Here is a 14,608-nt window from a genome sequence, read left to right on the forward strand (position 1 = left end):
AAGCAGGACAATATGGAGCAGTTCAGGATTTCCTACGCTTCATTATAAGTGCTGGAGATGCCGGGGATTGAACCCGGGGCCTCATACATGCAAAGCATGCGCTCTCCCACTGAGCTACATCCCCTGTGTGGCCACCCACAGGGCTTCTAACACACTGTGACAGGTGAAGGTTCATTCTGATGGAATGAACTGTTTCTACACAAGCTGCATGAATGTGACACAGAGCTCATGTTTAAAGCATTTTTCAGTAAGCATTATCAACGGGCTCATCTCATCCAAAAGGTTTCATCAGACAGATCGCTGTTTTAGCTGTCGCAGGAGCTCAGAAGCTATCTGGTTAGCTAAAGCTGCCACACCATGCAGGGAATGTAGCTCAGTGGTAGAATGTGTGCTTTCCATGTATGAATCCTTTGGTGCAATCCCCAGCATTGCTAAAGAGTCTTCTTTTTTCTGTTTTTCTCACACAGGTTCAAACACAAGCTCCTCCTTTGTTCCTCTGCTGTCACTCCTCAGTCAGGAAAGTGACACATGACATCATCACACAACTGGCATAATTTATTCAGCAACATCTTAAGTTTTACAGATGAATATTTTAATTTCTGTGCTTATAAGCAAGAATGTATTTCATTAAAGCTGATGTCTTTCTATGATAATCCATCATGGACCGCTGGACACTTTGATATCAGTAAATCCAGCGTGTTTTAAAGAAGTTCAGAGTGTTTCAGAGTTTCTGACATGATACAGACAGACAGATCCAGTGTCCCAGAGAGAGAAGAGTCCCGACACTCCCTGATCTCACTGCGGGGTGGTCACGTGGTTCATGTCAGCCCGCTGAACTGTCATGTTCTTCTGTGGAACAGACAGCAGAGACTGAGACATTGCATGCTAAATATAAATAAAATGACATACCCAAGTACTTGTTTGGCTGTTATTGCATTATTCCATATTCGTAAATGTCAGTTTTACATTTGGGGTGGTGGGGTGACAACTGAAAGCTCTATATAAGAATTACTTAAATAAGTTTTGGAGGGAAAGCATCACGTTTGTGTCAGCTGGGGAAATATTTTGATGATTCAAATGCTCTTTTTTGCATAGATGGAATATTGGATTTCCTTGATTTTGCTTTAATTCCTATTGACTTACTCGTGGTCTGATAGTGATGGAGAAAGCAGAGTAGCAACAGTCCATTCAGCATTTAGTGTCCATCCCACTTTTTCTGATGAGGCAGGAGCTGACCATACAACCATTATAATTTTAAGACTAAGCAATACAGAAAATGTGTATTGAATATATTACAGAGCAACAAAAGATGAACAAAAGTTGGATGAATTAAATTGTATATATATTTTTTTTAAACAGTGAGTGAAAACATCAAGAACAAATGTGCATGTGGAGACGTCCTCTTCCTCTGTGTCCTGGACACTAAAAAGCAGATGAAGCAAAACAGATGATGTTCAATTGTGTCATGGTTCATTGGTTACAACTAACACAACACAACTAACAACTTCTGACAGAAGCTGCTATGCACGTTTTCAGTGCATATTTGTATTTTCACTGCAGTTACTCATGGTGTTCAGAGATTTCAGCAGCTCACATCCAACACAGAGACTCTGAGCAGGCCCACCTGGTCTTAGACCCAGACCCAGACCCAGACCTAAATCCAAACCCAGGAGACAGAGGTTGAGTGAGTCAGTGAGGAAGAAGCTGCTCGTTCTCCTTCAACAGTTTGATCTGAGGAAAAGTCACTTCCTCTTTTCAGGAATCAACTTCTACCATCTGTCCACTAGATGGAGATAACTGAGCATCAACTGAGAACTGAGTTCTTCATCATCTGGAAACAGACAGCATTGTTTTCTTCAGCTGGAGCTCTTTGTTCAAATCTACATTGAGATTCAGAGCCAAATGTTTTTCCTTTCCTGGATTTACTTCATCATTTCAGTCACTCTGTGGATTCAGCTGACAAATGCAAAATACAACCAACATTTAAACGATGACGTGTTGAAACAAAACTTTATTGATTCAGTCTGGTCAGCAGAATATAACCTGATGAAATCAGCTGCAACATTAAACTGATGTTTCTACATGAATGCATCACTGATTCTAAAACCATAAACTGAACATGAACACTCTGTACACTCAGCTCACTCAGTTGTTAGATCCTATTCTAATGCACTAATTTCTATGCAAACATCAAAAACTTTAAATTTATAAAACTTAGTCTTTACTATAGTTAACTTTAGAATGAGCAAATAGAAGCTGCCCTCGAATATGCACTTCCTTGGCAAGTTAACGTTCCGCGAGGTCCTGGACTCTGGACTCTGGACTCTGGACTCTGGACTCTGGTCTTCACAGCGTCCAGCAGTCCCTGTAGCTCGGTGGTCCGCTGATGTCACAATACTCACAGAATGAAACATCTGCTTCGAATCGGGGCTCCATTGATGCTGTCTTTTTAGAGTTTTGGTGCACGCACTTAACTCCGGGTGAAACTACTCCGAGTTGATCAAGCTAAATCAAATCTGCTGTTCTGGGACGGAAAACTCAGAGTTCAGGGCCAGACTCAGTCTGTTGAACCTGCTTTGTGAAACGGACCCTACTTCTGAAAAGTAAAACCCATGTGTGTGAAAAACAATGTGAGAGGATTGATGAAATGTAAATAATAATAATAATAACAACAACAACAACAACAACAACAACAATAATAATAATAATAATAATAATAATAATAATAATAATAATAATAATAATAATAATAATAATAATAATTATTATTATTATTATTATTATTATTATTATTATTATTATTTAAATAATAATACACCTTTAGTCAGATGGTGTATATGTTTGACTCCAGCTGTCAGTGTCATGATGTTCTGGCTGATCTTATTTCTTCACTCAATTGTGGATTGATCGGGAAAAGCACGAAGCAGGAGGAAGAACTTTTCTCACAGGTCTTTGTTTCCACTCGGCCACATTAATGACGCAGCCAAACCGGAAGCGGCCGGAGCTGCTCCACACCAACGGGACTGACGGTCTTTAGTCCCTCAGCTGGAAAGTGAAGGAGCTAAAATGTCCACAGCAGAAGTCCTGCGGGGTTTTGTCACCGACAGACTCGCCGCCGCCTGCCGGGAGATCTTAGCGGCCGTGGACAGAATGGTAGCCGGATATGAGGAGGAGGCTTCGGGCTTCAGGCAGGAGATCGACCGGCAGAGGAGCCAGCTGGAGCTGCTGCAGCCCCGAGTCCTGATCCACAAAACGGGTCGGTTGTTTTTATGAGTGAGAAAGGCTGAGGACTGTATTTGGCAGATGTAGAATGAAGCAGCTGGAGGAATAACTGTGTTCATATTGTAGCTAATAAAGAGGATTCATTATTGAATCGTTTCCTCCAGATGTTCAGCAGCTGATGGTGACAAAAGAGGTTCCTGTTGAGTTCACCTCCAGTCCGGATCCGGAGGATTCAGAGAGTCCAGTCCTTAAACAGGAACAGGAGGAGGACCAGGTACCAGGACTGGAGGAGACCAGGAACCCTGTGAGGCCGTTTCAGGTGAAGAGTGAGGATGAAGAGATGAATGAACCGGCCAGGAGCTGTGATCCACAGAGTCCTCTTCAACCAGACCCAGATCCAGAGGAAGAGGTCTCAGACTCCTCTGATACTGAAATCAGTGAAGATGATTATCATGAAACCAGAGTGGCCCAGTTAGATGTGAAAATAGATGAAGGTGACGTAAATGTTAGAAAATGTGCCAGCAATGAAAACCCATTCAGCTGCCCTGAGCGTGGGAAAACATTTAAAAAAACATTTTTTCTTCAGACTCATTTGAAGACCCACACAGGGGAGAAACATCACCGTTGTGATGTTTGCGGGAAAAGTTTTTTGTGGAAGGGCGATCTTAATTTTCACATGCAAGTTCACGCAGAAGAGAGACAGTTTGGCTGCTCATTTTGTGGCAAAAGATTTAAGCGACAATATGATCTTAAATTACACACGATAGTCCACACAGGAGAGAAACCTTTCAGCTGTGATGTTTGTGGGAAAAGATTTAACCGAAAGGGAATCTTCCACATGCACATGAAGTTCCATACAGGAGAGAAACCCTTCAGCTGTGATGTTTGTGGGAGAATTTTTGAACTAAAGGTAGGCCTTAAAAAACACATGACAGTCCATACAGAGGAGAAATCCTTCAGCTGTGATGTTTGTGGGAAAACATTTAAACTAATGGAAAACCTTAAAAAACACATGGTAGTCCACACAGAAGAGAGACCCTTCAGCTGTGATGTTTGTGGGAGAACATTTAAACTAATGGAAAACCTTAAAAAACACATGGTAGTCCACACAGAAGAGAGACCCTTCAGCTGTGATGTTTGTGGGAAAACATTTAAACTAAGGCGAACCCTGAAATCACACATGGCAGTCCACACAGAAGAGAGACCCTTCAACTGTGATGTTTGCGGGAAAACATTTAAACTAAAGAAAAACATTAAACCACACATGAAGGTCCATAGAGAAGAGAAACCCTTCAGCTGTGATGTTTGTGGGAAAACATTTAAAGAAAAGGGAATACTTAAAATACACATGAAGGTCCATACAGAGGAAAAACCCTTCAGCTGTGATGTTTGTGGGAAAAGATTTAAACTAAAGAAAAACATTAAACCACACATGAAGGTCCATACAGAAGAGAAACACTTCAGCTGTGATGTTTTTGGGAAAACATTTAAATGAAAGAAAAGCCTTAAATTACACATGGAGATCCATACAGAAGAGAAACCGTTTGGTTGTGACGACTGTAAAGAAAAAGACCAAAGTTTCTGACTGCAGGATCTTTGCGGGTTGACCAAAAGTAAACTGTAACTTGGTCTTTGTTTTTTTTTTTTGCTTTGCTTTGTTGTTTTTTTGTCCTCACTCATTTGTGTTTGGGTCAGTGACCTATATACCAGAAAAAAGTTTTCTTTTTTTATAGTTTGGTGTAAAAGGAATTGAATTTGTGTATTATTTTCTAAATCATCACTCAATGTGAGACCTATGCCGTCGGTCTTACAACATATTTTCTACGTATTGTGATGTTCTTTGCAATAAAATTCTAAAAATATTTGTGACTTTTGCTGATGATATTTTCTATGTATCCTGTGAAAGCAGGAAACAGGAACTCCCTCAAAAAAATAAAAAATCAATCAATAAATAAAATAAAATATAGCACAATGATCACAGGAGGGATTTGTTTTTCATTTTTTCTTTATTTGGCTGTATCTTTTATTTTCTCGCCGATGAGACAGGCAGGAAGTCGGGCTTTCAAAATGCAAGAGAATCCAGTTGGTTTTCAAAACAAAACTGCTGGCAGGGAGCGCGATGAATATGATTAGTCAGATCCAGAGAGAGTTAATTTCTATCAATCTGGTTAATGAGCTATTGAACTAAAATGAGCTAAAAATGCACTTGCTCTCCCCGTCGGGGAATCGAACCCTAGTCTTCCATGTGAGCAGTGGTGATACTGTGCACTATACTAACTAAGAGCAAGAAAGAGGAACATTACGTGGTGTGTGACTTTTGTGAAACCGCCATATGAAACCCCATAGACTTCAATACACTCTGACTTCATTTACAACAATAACACAAAGTTACAGTGATCAGTCCAGGTACATTTCTGTGTGTCTTTGTGCGCATGCACTCATCCATTTGAAGCGAACGTGAGAGTGACGTATGCATCTGTGTCACATGAGAGATCAATGAAAGACAGGAAATGCCTTTGATCTCCAGTGACGTCACAAAGTCTCGTTGTGGAGTTATTAGTTGTTGATGTTGTTTTGAAAAATCTGCATCAGTGAAACATTCATTCATACACGAGGACATCATGTATATTGTTGGAAAAGAAAATCTTATTTTTTCTGTGTGTGCTCCTGAGAAAGAGGCTCAAATCCAAACCCAGGAGACAGAAGTTGAGTGAGTCAGTGAGGAAGAAGCTGCTCGTTCTCCTTCAACAGTTTGATCTGAGGAAAAGTCACTTCCTCAGATCATATGTACGGTAAAAAATTGCTGAATGTGACTTCTATTCTCTTTGCTCTCTTTTTCCACTTTCAGTGTTAATTTACAAAAACAACATTAATTCTTGGAGCCATGTTTTCTTCAGATCTAACCCGGATCACTCCAATCAGAGACACTGATGGATTCTTGTGCATAAGTGCTTCTCTCTCTTTGTGAGATCAGCTAAATTCATGAATCAACATTTCCCGAACTGAAGCACAGACTTGTGCTGTGAGAGCAGTAAGTGCTATTAGTTGGGGTAGTGTTGGTGATTTCAAATCAGCAAGTTTTATCAATGGTCGGGACGTGGGGATGAAGAACATCTGAACGTCACAAATGTTGCCTTAACCTGAGCACTGACTTGTTAATAATCACAAGTTAGTTGTTGGGACTAGAACCTCAGTTCCTTTAACAGTCTTGATGACCTGCAGTATCAGCCCCTGGCTGGGAAATGGCTGATTGTCCAACAAGCCAAGTTGGAACGATTAATCGAATTTCATTTGAATTATGCGAGCATCAGAAGCCTGAGTAGCTCAGTCGGTAGAGCATCAGACTTTTAATCTGAGGGTCCAGGGTTCAAGTCCCTGTTCAGGTGATGCATCTTCTTCCCTTCAGTGGTTCACATTATAGTCACGGCTGTTAGGCACATACAGGAGGGGATCATCAGCATAGCAGTGAAAAGTGGTTCCAGTTCTGTTGTTGCTTCTGTTGGCAGAACTCAAAGGTATCTGGCATGACTACGTTTGTGTTTTGAGCTTCATTAACAGAGTGCACTCTATGGTGGAGGACATGACTAAAAGGTGGGAGGAGTCTTTGATCTCTGTGATGTCATTAGAACCTTTGTGACATCACAGAATCAGCATCTCCTTTGATGGTTACTGATGGAACAGGAAAAGGTCAGATCCTGATATCATCTTGTGAATCCACAAGTATGCCTTTCTTTGTTTGTGTACCAACAGCCTGAGCTCTGGTTCTGACTTTGTTTTGATGAACCTCATTATTGACACACAGCACATTCAGGACGTTAATGTGACAGTTTATTTTATGCTAAAGAAACCTTGTTCAGACTCATGATGGTCAGCCACTTATGTTGGGGGTATTTTCAGATCCAAAATACATCCCTGTACATCAGAGTGGTGCTGTGGCTTAGTTGGTCAAAGCGCCTGTCTAGTAAACAGGAGATCCTGGGTTCAGTATCTCATTGATAAAGTTTAAGGTTGTTGAGTTAAATTAATATTAGTTTCATTTAAAGGACACAGCACTCTCTCTGACCAGTCACTTAACTGCACAGTCTTCATGTCTCCCAGCAGTTCCTTGTTGCTAAAGTAAGATGTTGTAGAAAAAAAGTACTTCTGGGTTTTCATCAGCTGTAGGTTACAATGATCAATATTATAGATATGACAGACAGAGTTCTCAATGTTTTCCTGTTAATCAGTGCTGCTGAAAATCTCATGTCTAATGATGGGTATACAGTGTGTATAAATAGCAGAGGATGGTTTCGATCCATCGACCTCTGGGTTATGGGCCCAGCACGCTTCCGCTGCGCCACTCTGCTCACTATGTTCAGGTTGCAATGCCCTCTGGAGTTTTGTGTAATTTTTAACCACCACATCCACTTTCTGTCAAAGCGGCTGTGGTGGTTAAAAGGTACTGAGATTTCCATGTGTTCCACCACGGAGCTGTGTGAGGTTTGCTGTCTGGTTGTTAGTTGCAGTATCTTGGCAACTGAAGCAAGAGCAATGGTAGTTTTGTGGCTCATGCTGTGCTGAGGAGAAGGGATATTGGTGATTGACTGCTTTTCACTGCTTTTCCAGAAAAGACAAACTGTTCTGTGTATTTCCCTGAAGAGCTGCCAGACTGTGTTCACACTTTGATTCCTGCCATCACAGTTCACCTTTTGTGTCTTTCTTTTGTTATCCTTCACAAAATTTTATTTGCTGGCACAGAGGCATGAATAGAAAAATGGCGAGGGGGGCTGTGACTTGGTTCCCATCATTCATATTAAAGAGCCGTACAAGAGACTCTCTGTGATCTCTGTGAACATAAATCTTTACCTCGGTCTTCTGATCCAAAGTCAAACACCTTGTCCTTTGGGCCATGTGGGGTCTGAGTGTGGCCCATTTTAATGTCCTGTTGTCAGTTTAGTGTCTGTTCTTGTCATATTTCATTGCTTCAACATTCATCAGGATGAAGGCAGCATCAAGCAGCAGAGGTCAGTGTTGGCCATGACCTGAGATCAGATCCACCTTCTGTGGAGGAGATCTGAAAAACCTCACTGATTTCTGTAAAATGGACACAGTTTAGTCCGTTCACCTACACACTTTCTCTGGGTTCCAGGCCTCGTAGGCAGCGTGTCAGTCTCATAATCTGACCAACAATCCATGTTGGTCCATGATGTTAACGTGTGTTAAAATCAGAGAGAATTTACACTCATTCAACTCAAATCCAGGTACATCCCAAACATGACTATTAGTCCTGTCTGAGAGTTTCCTCCACTGACAGCAAACATACTGTATATCCATACTGATCACTGTGATCAGGTTTGAATCATCTCTGTGAGAATCCCACATGAAGCTGTCAGTCCTGCTGGAAGTAAGCTACAGGAAAGTAGATCCCTCGAGCTGGTTCAAACCTGAACCTTCTACTGCTGGATGTGCTCCTGTGATGTGCGTTAGCAGAAGCGTGGGACAATCAGTTCTTATATGACAGTAACCTGCAGAGTGATGCTGAGGTTGTGAGTTCAAGCCGCAGCTGGTTGAGCTGTTTGAAGAAAGGTGGTGTCTTCTTACAGCGCAAAAATTCTTTCTTTTTTTGTGGATGATGTCACAGTACTCACAGAATGAAAGTCTTCCTTTGAAGCTGCTTTGAAGAATTTCCAAAATCACATGTGATTCAGATGTAAACACAAAGGCTGCCTCACTGTCACCATTCAGAACAGCTGAGAAGATTATTGATCATTCATTCGTTGATTATTAATGATCAGCTCAGAACCAAACAGTGTATCTGAAGCACAGGAAAGAGTTCTGCTCTCCAACACTCTGATCCCTCAGTTACCATCGAGTGCACACTGTTAATGAAGCTCAGGTAGACACAGGTAGATGAATAGTCCTACATTAAAACCGTGGATGGATTTCCCCAACAAGCCTTTTGATAGTAGCTGTAGAAGGTGCTGTGTTCAGGTGACAGTCTCCTCTGGAATTGAGGGTTCAAATACCACTCCTGACAGTCTGTGCTGTTACCCAGCTTCTTTGTCTGAGGGCCTTCTGGGAAAGATCTTTGTTGTGCTTTAAGTCACATCTGTCCACTTTCAACTGATTCCTCAACTAACTGTTAGTAGAAACTGTTTGTAACATATCACATACATCTTCACTGAAATAATGACACCTGTGTCACCTGTGAGAAAGCTCAAAGCTGTGTCCAAAGGTTTGGAGGAGTGAATGGCAGAAAGATGTCTTTGAAGCCATTTGGACACACAACCAGTCAGCGTGCAGCATTCAACCTCACAATATTTCATGTGGTTGTGGTGTGGTTGAAAGACGAGGCAGGATATTGGAAATGTAGGTCAAAACAAGGTCCACCTCTGATGCTGAAACCCGGGATCAAACCAGGGACCTTTAGATCTTCAGTCTAACATCAGTTTTAGATTTAATGAAACAATTCAATGTTGCACTCATTCATGCACTATGCAATGTTGAAAAGGCACATAAAATGGGAATTTGACTGTTTCATAATAAAGGATTTAGGACTTAAAACACTAAAGCCTGCTCCCTCAGATCCAGGACCTTTAAGGCATTGCAGCTAATGGCTCGTTGGTCTAGGGGTATGATTCTCGCTTCGGGTGTGAGAGGTCCCGGGTTCAAATCCCGGACGAGCCCTATGTGTTATATTGCCAATATCTTCCCAAAGTTTGTCTCCTGTGAAAAGCGGTCAACACATTTCCATCTGCTCAACACAGCAACAACCACTTTGTCTTGTCCAGAAACTGCAAGCAAAAGCTGTAATACAGGAAGTGATGAGCAGGAACTCCACTGAGAGCAAAGCACTGCTGGGGTTTGAACGCAACATGTCCTGTTTACAAGACAAGACTTATTGATACTAATACATACTAAGCCAGCAGCCTGCACATTGAGCTAATTCTGCTGTGCTAACATGCTAGCGTGCGCAGCTCACTTGGGAGAGCGTTAGACTGAAGCTGTAAAGGCCCCTGGTTTTTGGCATCAGAGGAAAGAAAAGCAGCTTCTGTCAGAAGGGAGATTTGAACCCACACCTCCTGGGGAGACTGCAACCTGAACGCAGCACAATGACTGCCTGATTAGATCGCATAGAAGCTGTAGAGTGGACAAACAGGAATTTTAGTGTTTCACTGGTAAGATTTAGGTTCCACCGAGATCAGAGTCCAGAGTGCTAACCATTACACCATGGAACCCTGCAGACATATGCTCATTACACAAACAAACAAATTTCGAGATCATTCAAGAAGGACTTGAAGAAGCCTAGTCAAGAGTTACACTCATGAACGTGCAAATAAAGATCAGTATATGTATATGTATCTGGGGCTGGGTGATGTCATCACCAGAAATTAAAATGTGTACTAGCATGCATACAGCGGAATTAGCTCAAATGGTAGAGCGCTCGCTTAGCATGTGAGAGGTAGTGGGATCGATGCCCACATTCTCCACAAGACTTTAGCTTTTTGGAGATACAGCATCCAGGGTGGACTTTGGAGGCTTTTGGTAAACAGAAGCAAGACTGTTATTGTGTTATTGTGGAAATCATCATAATTTTTACTGAATTTCTGAGCAGGACAATCCCAAAGAGAAGCATTTATGTAGAAAGGAATAACTGTAGCTGTCTGAGTTAGAGCCTCAGATATGGCTATGGAAGTGCAACAAATTCAAAGTTTATCTGGACGGACTGTATCCGCTTTCAAAGCTGTTGTCAGATCTTTCTGTTTTAATTACACAACTCCAATACCAGTTAGTCAGCAAAACATGATGAGCCAAGTCCACTGTGACAAATAACAAAGGATTTTCTTTAGCATAAAATAAACTGTCTCATATCAATCAGAAAAACGGCTGACAGTTTGAGATTCAAACCAACGATCTTCTTATTGTGGGACCAGTTCCTCTTACAGCAGGCTGTAAGAGGAACTTGTCATCATGTCTCTGTGGCGCAATCGGTCAGCGTGTTGGGCTGTTAACTGAAAGGATGGTGGTTCCAGCCCACCCAGGGACGATCTTTGTTTAATTCACTGGTATTATAGTTCACACATGGAAGACCGGAGGATTTTTAAGTTGATGCTCAGTTATCTCCATCTAGTGGACAGATGGTAGAAGTTGATTCCTGAAAAGAGGAAGTGACTTTTCCTCAGATCAAACTGTTGAAGGAGAACGAGCAGCCTGGTCTTAGACCCAGACCCAGATTTAATCATTTTACTCCTGGAGATACTTTCACAGCGAACAAACTAGAAGACAATCGGTCACCTGCCAAGATAAAAATATATATAATCACACTGTGCATGTGCAAATAAAGATGAGTATGTGCATCATAATCATGGACCAGTAAAGTTGGTGACAGATAGAACATCATGTTATGTCATCACATTCTAAATTTTCTCGTTTGGCATATTTCATTACCATTTTGGTGGCGGCACGACGAGGTGGCCGAGTGGTTAAGGCGATAGACTGCTAATCCATTGTGCTCTGCACGCGTGGGTTCGAATCCCATCCTTGTCGGTGTTCAGTGGTTTTTTTGTCTCTCCATGTTGCTGCCTACTGTTCCAGGTGGAATTATCCTAGATTTTTGAAGACGTTTGACCTCTCGTCCAAGAGGCGTCATTAGATAGATTGGTGTTTTACCTGTTGCAGTATCTTAGAAGCATGAAATGCTTCATGAAATTTTCTTCCCCAAATACAGTACAAACTACAAAAATTCTGTCACCCCTCTTTCTCTTGTCATGATAACAGTGTGAGAGATGTGAATTTTTAGCTTCATTGTGGGACTTTGGAGAAGTGGATGGTGAACAGAACATCCAGCATGGCAGATTACAGAGATTCTCCAACATGCTCTTTTACAATCTTGAAGTGTTTAATTAAATGTAAAACTGTTATAAACGGAGTGTTGCATCAGTGGCCACCATCACTTCAAGTAACCCAAATAGGGAAGATCCTTATCGACAGCATTGTTGCGCTCTGCTACATCTGAACTAAAGATACAAATAAAATAATCTAAATTGGCTTTTTTTTTGGCTTTCTGTTTGAACCCAGGACCTCTCGCACCCTAAGTGAGAATCAGACCCCTCGACCAACGATCCATGTGGAGATTGCAAGATTTTCAATCAGTCGATGGATCGAAAACATCCTCTGCTAACATCTTTTTAGCAGTCACTATCCAAAGTTTGTCATATTTGAAGATGACATCCAAACCCACGCCTCCAGAGGAGACTGCGACCTGAACACAGCGCCTTGGACCACTCGGCCATCCTGACTGTTCGTCAAAGCACAGGAGCCCATCAGACTGCAAAGTCAAAACGACGTCTCCTTTGGGAAGAAGAGTGACGATACGTAGAGGCACCAAGATCACAGGTTGTTAAAACCTCCTGTAAGCACAGTGGAGCAGAGGAAGAGTGCTGGGCCCAAAACCCAGAGGTGGATGATGGAAACCATCCTCTGCTGTTCTTACACACTGGATGTTCCCTCACTGTCCCATCATGAGACATGAGTTTTAGCTGGAATATGTCAGCAGTTTTTCAGCAGCACTGATTAACAGGAAAATATAAAGAAAGCCCTATTTTAACGCTGTGCAGATTCTCTAACATGCTTTTTCATGGAATCAAAAACAGCTAACCGTTGTTGGCAGGATTCGAACCTGCGCGGGGAAACCCCAATGGATTTCTAGTCCATCGCCTTAACCACTCGGCCACAACAACTACACTGAGCCACTGAGCCTTATATCATAGGTGATAGAGCTATAGATCTCTAAAAGGACATAAAAGGAAAGGAAATATTTCTCATAACATGCGCCCTCCGCCTAAAACAGAGCAGAAGCCTTGTGAGCAGAGAGGAGGCTTCATCAGATGGTTCTTCTTTTCACCTGCTGCAGCAGCTCAGAGCCTCTGTGGTTAGGTAAATATCCAAAGAGGATGTAGCTCAGCGGTAGAGGAGCTGCCATATTTCAGGTATTCTGCCTCCTCTTTCATCCAAACAGTTAAATATTGTTTAAAGTTTGTGAGGTTGGATGCTGCACCACAATGTATTTGAATTAAAGTTGATATCTTTCTATAATGATCCATCATGGACCGCTGGACACTTTCATATCAATAAATCCACTGTGTTTTAAAGAAGTTCAGAGTTTCTGACATGGATACAGACAGAGAGAGAGAGAAGAGTCCCGACACTCCCTGATCTCGCCGCGGGGTGGTCACGTGGTTCATGTCAGCCCGCTGAGCTGACCCGAAGAGAGCTACAACGGAGTCCTGTGGCAGTGTGGCCATTTTGTTTACTTCTATCACTCTGGTTAATAACATATTATAGAAAAACACACGTGCTCTCCCCGTCGGGGAATCGAACCCCGGTCTTCCGCGTGACAGGCGGAGATACTGTCCACTATACTAACGAGGAGCTGCGCAGAGACTTTTAGTGTGTGATGTAAACATGAAAACCACTACACGACAGAGACCGTACTCATTCATTTGAAGCGAACGTGAGAGAGTGACGTATGAATCTGTGTCGCGTGGGAGATCAATGAAAGGCAGGAAATGCCTTTGATCTCCAGTGACGTCACACAGTCTCGTTGTGGAGTTGTGCATCAGTGAAACATTCATTCATACACGAGAACATCACGTATATTGTTGGAATAGAAAATCTTATTTTTTCTGTGTGTGCTCCTGAGAAAGAGGCTCAAATCCAAACCCAGGAGACAGAGGTTGAGTGAGTCAGTGAGGAAGAAGCTGCTCGTTCTCCTTCAACAGTTTGATCTGAGGAAAAGTCACTTCCTCTTTTCAGGAATCAACTTCTACCATCTGTCCACTAGATGGAGATAACTGAGCATCAACTGAGAACTGAGTTCTTCATCATCTGGAAACAGACAGCATTGTTTTCTTCAGCTGGAGCTCTTTGTTCAAATCTACATTGAGATTCAGAGCCAAATGTTTTTCCTTTCCTGGATTTACTTCATCATTTCAGTCACTCTGTGGATTCAGCTGACAAATGCAAAATACAACCATCATTTAAACGATGACGTGTTGAAACAAAACTTTATTGATTCAGTCTGGTCAGCAGAATATAACTTGATGAAATCATCATTTCAACATTAAACTGGAAAAAAACTCAGCAGCTGTACATGCAGTGACTAGTTCTCCTGCTCAGGTATCGTCTCTCAGGGCATCATGTGTTGTCTTTGTGTGTTTTTGTGTCCGATGCTTCACAGCTCACAGGCCAAAGTACGTGCTGGCCTTCATGACTCACATGTACAGATCAGAGAGCTCAGCTTGCTGCAGAGCTGTTATAACGCTCCAAAGCAGGAGGTGGAAATGACTTTTCCTGTTTCAGTGATGGAGCAAAAAGTCACTGTGTGTTTGTTTCTTTTAATATTGAT

The 14,608-nt window shown here is 42.0% G+C and overlaps 7 non-coding genes across 7 annotated transcripts; 3 read left to right on the forward strand and 4 right to left on the reverse strand.

Moving 5' to 3' along the window:
• Positions 1-52: 52 nt before the first annotated feature.
• Positions 53-124, reverse strand: trnaa-ugc (transfer RNA alanine (anticodon UGC)). Its single transcript has one exon. It is a non-coding gene; the product is annotated as a tRNA-Ala (tRNA).
• A 6,411-nt stretch (positions 125-6,535) lies between these two features.
• trnak-uuu (transfer RNA lysine (anticodon UUU)) lies at positions 6,536-6,608 on the forward strand. The gene has a single exon. It is a non-coding gene; the product is annotated as a tRNA-Lys (tRNA).
• An 888-nt stretch (positions 6,609-7,496) lies between these two features.
• Positions 7,497-7,568, reverse strand: trnam-cau (transfer RNA methionine (anticodon CAU)). Its single transcript has one exon. It is a non-coding gene; the product is annotated as a tRNA-Met (tRNA).
• Positions 7,569-9,816: 2,248 nt separating this feature from the next.
• trnap-cgg (transfer RNA proline (anticodon CGG)) lies at positions 9,817-9,888 on the forward strand. The gene has a single exon. It is a non-coding gene; the product is annotated as a tRNA-Pro (tRNA).
• Positions 9,889-11,666: 1,778 nt separating this feature from the next.
• On the forward strand, positions 11,667-11,748 carry trnas-gcu (transfer RNA serine (anticodon GCU)). Its single transcript has one exon. It is a non-coding gene; the product is annotated as a tRNA-Ser (tRNA).
• A 1,111-nt stretch (positions 11,749-12,859) lies between these two features.
• trnas-aga (transfer RNA serine (anticodon AGA)) lies at positions 12,860-12,941 on the reverse strand. Its single transcript has one exon. It is a non-coding gene; the product is annotated as a tRNA-Ser (tRNA).
• Positions 12,942-13,560: 619 nt separating this feature from the next.
• Positions 13,561-13,632, reverse strand: trnad-guc (transfer RNA aspartic acid (anticodon GUC)). Its single transcript has one exon. It is a non-coding gene; the product is annotated as a tRNA-Asp (tRNA).
• Between the last annotated feature and the right edge of the window lie 976 nt (positions 13,633-14,608).

The sequence above is a fragment of the Echeneis naucrates genome, chromosome 2 (assembly GCF_900963305.1).
Source record: "Echeneis naucrates chromosome 2, fEcheNa1.1, whole genome shotgun sequence".
NCBI classification, from domain to species: domain Eukaryota; kingdom Metazoa; phylum Chordata; class Actinopteri; order Carangiformes; family Echeneidae; genus Echeneis; species Echeneis naucrates.